The sequence below is a fragment of the Mandrillus leucophaeus genome, unplaced genomic scaffold (genome assembly GCF_000951045.1).
Source record: "Mandrillus leucophaeus isolate KB7577 unplaced genomic scaffold, Mleu.le_1.0 Scaffold121, whole genome shotgun sequence".
In the NCBI taxonomy this organism is placed as follows: domain Eukaryota; kingdom Metazoa; phylum Chordata; class Mammalia; order Primates; family Cercopithecidae; genus Mandrillus; species Mandrillus leucophaeus.
In genome coordinates, this window is record NW_012100432.1 from 2804020 (window position 1) to 2809563 (window position 5544).

At 33.2% G+C, this 5544-nt stretch overlaps 1 long non-coding RNA gene across 1 annotated transcript; it reads right to left on the bottom strand.

Moving 5' to 3' along the window:
• Positions 1-3249: 3249 nt before the first annotated feature.
• On the bottom strand, positions 3250-5051 carry LOC105532833. The gene is made up of 2 exons (XR_001005051.1): positions 4943-5051; positions 3250-3455 (listed from the first exon to the last, which is right to left on the bottom strand). It is a non-coding gene; the product is annotated as an uncharacterized LOC105532833 (long non-coding RNA).
• Positions 5052-5544: the final 493 nt, after the last annotated feature.

Here is a 5544-nt window from a genome sequence, read left to right on the forward strand (position 1 = left end):
AACTAGTTAATGTAATATGTTTAATGCCACAGTGAGATGAGGAAAGCCAACAGATAAAACCCACATAAATCATAAAAAATTGCCTTACTCCATCAATGTTCATCGACCTTTAATTGTGATATCTTTTCTTTAAAAAAGTTGTAGTTGCTAGTTTTCTTCACGATTATTAGCAGTTGCAGAGTGTTTTATGATTTACATACATAAACTGAACTCACTCAAAAACTAGAGGCAGATGTTCTTATCTCCTTTTCACAGATAGGGTACCAAATGTTCATTTAGGAATCATGACCTTTGTAAAATCACAAAGGTGCTGAGTTACAAAGCTGGGACACAGATGAAAATCATTTGTATATTCTACACTGTTCTCCCCCATTAAAAATATTTCATCAGTTTTTATTTTAGGAAAATGTTTTAGTGGGAACTTCAGGATTAATAATTGTTTTATATTAGTCACAATATTGATAAAAGGATAGCATAGGAACTCTATTGGCCATGTTTCATGAACCAGTGTTGTAGATTGTAATCTCCATTTTTGCAGATGTAGAATTCATCTTCAGAGATCAAATACCTTGCCTGAGTTTCTAAAGCTAGTGAGTAGTGGGGGTAACATTTGAACCCGGAACCTCTAACATCAGAATTTGCACTTTAAACAAAGCAAAGGTTTACAATGAATGACACATGTCCATAAAGAGAAGAAGAATTTTGGTGTAATTTTTATAAAACTGTAATTTTTAAAAGTGCCCATGTTTTACCATATTTGACACTGAATATCTCTTTACCTGAAAAACATTTTTCTATATTCTTCCTCTATTTCAATAGGTTAGAGAGCACTGGAAAATACAGGACTACACTGCCTTTTTTTGTACTAGACAGATTTCATGCTATTATTTGAAAATATAACATAATAATACTTTAAGTCTCTATAGAGTATAAACAATTTTGTCATAGGGTTTCATATTTAAAAATTAATATTTGCTGTCAGCTACTACATATTCTATAATTTCAAAAAATTCCAAGAAATGGGCAATACAGAATACTGAACGTTGATGCTTCCCTTTGACTCATAGTCACTGGTTCAGAAAGAAGCATTTTAAAAAATGTTTATTCAGACAGAATTTTTTTACTCTCTACCTTCCTGCTAAAGATAGAAGTCAGCCTTTTCTTCCCCAGGAGGTTTGGTTATGGGTTTTGTTGTTTTTCGGAACAGTTTTGATGAAAGAACATCATTATATTTGTAATCTCATATTATTGGGAAACAGAAAATAAATTTTTATGCTTTAACATTTCAAAGATTTTTCTAAAATGTTTCAAAATATATCTTTAGTTTGAGTTATTTCTTGCGGAATACCTAAAACTTGTATTTCTAAGTAGGAGTAAAGTTCAAGTTTACAAATGAAGTCAAAAGCAAAGTGAGAAAATGACGTGAGGAATAGTGAAAGACAAATGAGGGTAAATTAAACTTCAATTCAATTTGTTTTTAACAGTTGAGTTCATTAAAATGCAACTTCATGGTGGCACTTCTTATAGTACTGCAAAGTCATCTTATTTCTAAGATGCAAAGCTTAAAACTTATTTCTGTAAAGTCCCCTTTTTGTTTGTGTCAACTTAATCAGCCAGTTAGTTTGACTCTGTAGATATCCATAATTAAATCCTTTATTTGGTTATAAACACCCATCACGAGTCATGGATCTTGTAAAACGTAATACTGTCTTGCTGCCCAGAAGATAATTTTACAAAATAAATGGTGATGATCGTTACGTTGCTACAATCGTTATGTTGCTACAGGATTTCAGCCATCTCTAAGAAAGGGAACCATGTTTACTAAATAGTCTTTATGGTGTACAGATTTCATACAAAAAAAGCCTTTTACAGAAATGTTACTGTCGGGACTTTAAAAATCTATGGAAAATCTAATATTCCTGAATTACCTTAGTTTCTGATTTTAACAAAATGCAAGGATCAAAATTATATTTCCTAATCTTATTTTACAATGTTTGTTTACATTATAATCGCTTCCAAATGACACCTCTTGAGGTTCATGCTATGTCTTAAACAGTGGATCAGGTTGGCTGATTAAAATATTTGAAACCTTAATAATTCTTTATATTTCCCCCTTGTTAAATGCTTTTATTTTGGGGGGGGGAGATCTTTTAAAAGTACAAATGGTAATAAACTGCTCACTTAAAATTTTTTATGTATTGCCTTAGATATCAATATTTGAAAAATTATATTTGAATAAACTGGAAACACAGGGAACAGCAATATCTAATTAATGACATCGGAGTTTGCCTACATCCCAGTATAAAAGTCTTTCTATGAAAATTGAAACACCTTTTATATTACTGAGCATGAAATTACTTCATAGCTGTTGTTTTTGTTTCAACCTCTTCTTCAAATATTGCAATACGGTAAGAGTGGATGTGTTGGCATCATTTTCAGGGTTATAGAAAGAAGAGCAGATGTTTGGACCTAAACCATGCAATGCACCTCTTTACATTTGCAACATGTAGAATATGCCTAATAAAATATTACATGATACCAGAAGTAATAAATTATATTGTCTGAATTCTATGACAATAGCTCGTCCCAAAACTGACTGCTTTGCTCGCAGTAGGATTTATAAAAGGCTCAATTAATGTGGCTTTAGGACAGGAAAGATTCTGAAACTACATAAACATTAATTCAGTAAAATACATATCAGGATTAGAAACTTTTCAAATTATTTATTCAAGTCTAAGTTACAGAGTATAAAATACTGTGGTATTATTTGTCATACCATTTAAAGATGACCATAATTAGTTACTATTTAAGTTCTAGGCAGAGTAGTTCCAGATAAGTCATAACCTTCAACCTTTTGTTCACATTTGTTTTTCCACAATATTTGTGATGATTGTAACTTGGACCAGTCAGTCTAAGATTAGCATTTCAGAGATGCATAAAGTAAATTTCCCCCTCTTTCCTATGATGATCTTTTAAATATAATAAATAGCCTTTCTTCTGTCTCCTCTCACATAATAATTTCTACAAGGAAAATCTACTTCTACTGACTGTTTTTATCACAATAGGAGATTTACCAACTTACTTGATATTTATTCCTTACATATAGAAATATTGACTTATCAAAAATAAAAGCAAGTGCTTGGCTGTATCCAGTGTAACACTGTTGTAAAGGCGGGAATTAGAAAAGGTGCTTCAATGCTGTATCATTGGCACATAGCCAATAATCAGCAGATAGAGGGACATTGAAAGGAATTAGCAACACACTTATTAGACTTTTTAAATAATACAAAGGGAGGAAGAAAAAAGATAAAACCAGGAAACTGAGAATTTAAAAGTAAAACAGTTTAAGTTGTATTGTTAGATGAAAGTGGAAGGGAAGTTTTCTCATCTTGTTCTATGCGATTCAGACTCTGGAGCATGGCATTCTCTTCTACGTCCCACAGTTCATCAGAGACCTTTAAGATCGAGCACAGACGAAAGAATGACCAAAACCATTAGAATCTTTGAAGCTTCTGTTAATAATTTGAGAAATTATTAAAGATGTTGGGATGTGAAGCTCGAAGAACTGTAGGAGTTTAAAAGCCTTCTTCAAATAACAACGACATTACAACCCTGGCATTATAAAAGTGTGTACTTGGGCACCCTTATCAGCCCTAGTTTACAGTTGAGAAAGCTGCAGCACAGAGAGCTTAAGTAACGTGTCTGATGGTCACACAGCTAATGCCATGGACTTTTCCTCTCCTTTTGAAAGAGCAGCTTCAAGGAATGTATATCCGCAAATTGCTAAAAAGCAGTTTTTCCATTAACAATGAAGAAATGAAACTTACTGTAAATCTTTGCCACAACACACTTTGCTATGTTCACCCAGCTCCTGGCTTTTCTCTCAAGTATCACCTGCTGAACCTTACCTTAGTTCACTTCGTTACTTTGTTTGTGAGCTTGCACAAGTTTTGCTAACAGATGTTTGTGAAATTGTTCATGTTTTTGTTGCCTTATACAGGAGAATTTACTGTAGCAGAATTTATTTTCTACTATAACAATTTTATATAGTAAAACAATTTTGTAATTTTATGCATGTATAATATAAGGAAATAATACAATAATTTTACATATGTAAATAGCCTTTGCACTCTTAGTCTTCACAACCTACACTCTGCTTTGGGGGCCGGGGGAGAGTGGTGAATTAGGGGATGAAGAAAGACAGAGGATAATTTAGAAATGTAAAGAAAGCAGCGTTGCTCTATTTAAAGAGGAGTTAGGAGGCCACAAACTCTGGCTCTGGAAAATTCTGAGCTTGGTAAAAAACAATTCTGGAATCACCAAATGTTGCTCTTGTCCCCAAAAAGACCACATTTAATTAATCCAGGTAAATGCCTGTCTATTTATTATGTTGCCAGGGTAAAAAAAAAAAGGAAAAAGGAAAAAGGAATGTAATGGTCGTTCTGCTCCAGAGAACGTTAATTATTTATCCTGATGCAAACGTAATTACCTGGCAATTCGTGGAAATCAAAAAATGTGGCATTAGAAAGAATGAAATAATTAAAATATATTGATAATGAGCACACACTGCTATATTGACCCAACGATGGTTAAGATACCAAAGATGCGCTCTTCAGAAGGGTATTATTTTGTAATTAAAAAGAACTGTAGAAAAAGAAACTGAAGACATGATAATTATACAGTGCATTCAGTGTAGTTGTCAGTAGAAATGCCATTTAAGGAAAATAATACCATGTTAAAAAGAAGTTAACGTGGAAAAAAAAAAACCTGAAAAGGAACTTACTGTTGATACAAGTAGGATCAATTATACGTGCCTGGAAGGCAATAGTGATTTGTTTAAGATTTTTAAATACCAGACACTGGAAATATTAGTTTCATGATCAGCATCTTGTTTTTATTGGAGGTGGAAGGTTCATCATTTCACATATTCATCATCACTGACCTTCTTTATCTAGGCTCTCTTCTCCGGAATCGACGCTATCACTCATGATCACACAGTATATTTTTTTCTGGGTTCTTAAATTTGATGTTATTTGAGAGTGTCTGATGTTCCTCATCGATAGTAGATCTGTCATGGCCCTCATCACGCTGAGGGACATAGTACTGTTTATATTTTTAACGGCAGAAAGGCTTGATTTGATCAATCCGGTGAGGAAAAAAATAACTCAGAGTCATTCCTGGCATCAATCAAGGCAAAAATTCTTTCACTCTTTCAGCTTTCTTCCAGCTGGGTGGGCATCCTCTTGGTGGAAAGTAATTGCTACAAAAAGAATGAGTGGTTTGGACCAACCTATGTCTAGTCTTTTTGATGATTTTGAGATTAAGCCAAATATTTTCATTGAGGAAAAACATGAAGAATTATAAGCAGCTTAGCCACGTATGTGGACAATCTTAACTGATCATTGAACATTGAGTTAAAGTGTTTAGAAGTTTGATTGGGGCATAGTGACAGGAATTCAGGAATAATTTTGCATAGTCTGATATCCATATTTATCACCGACTTGACGTCAAGGCACAATAAAGAGATAAGCTTTCATTCCATTT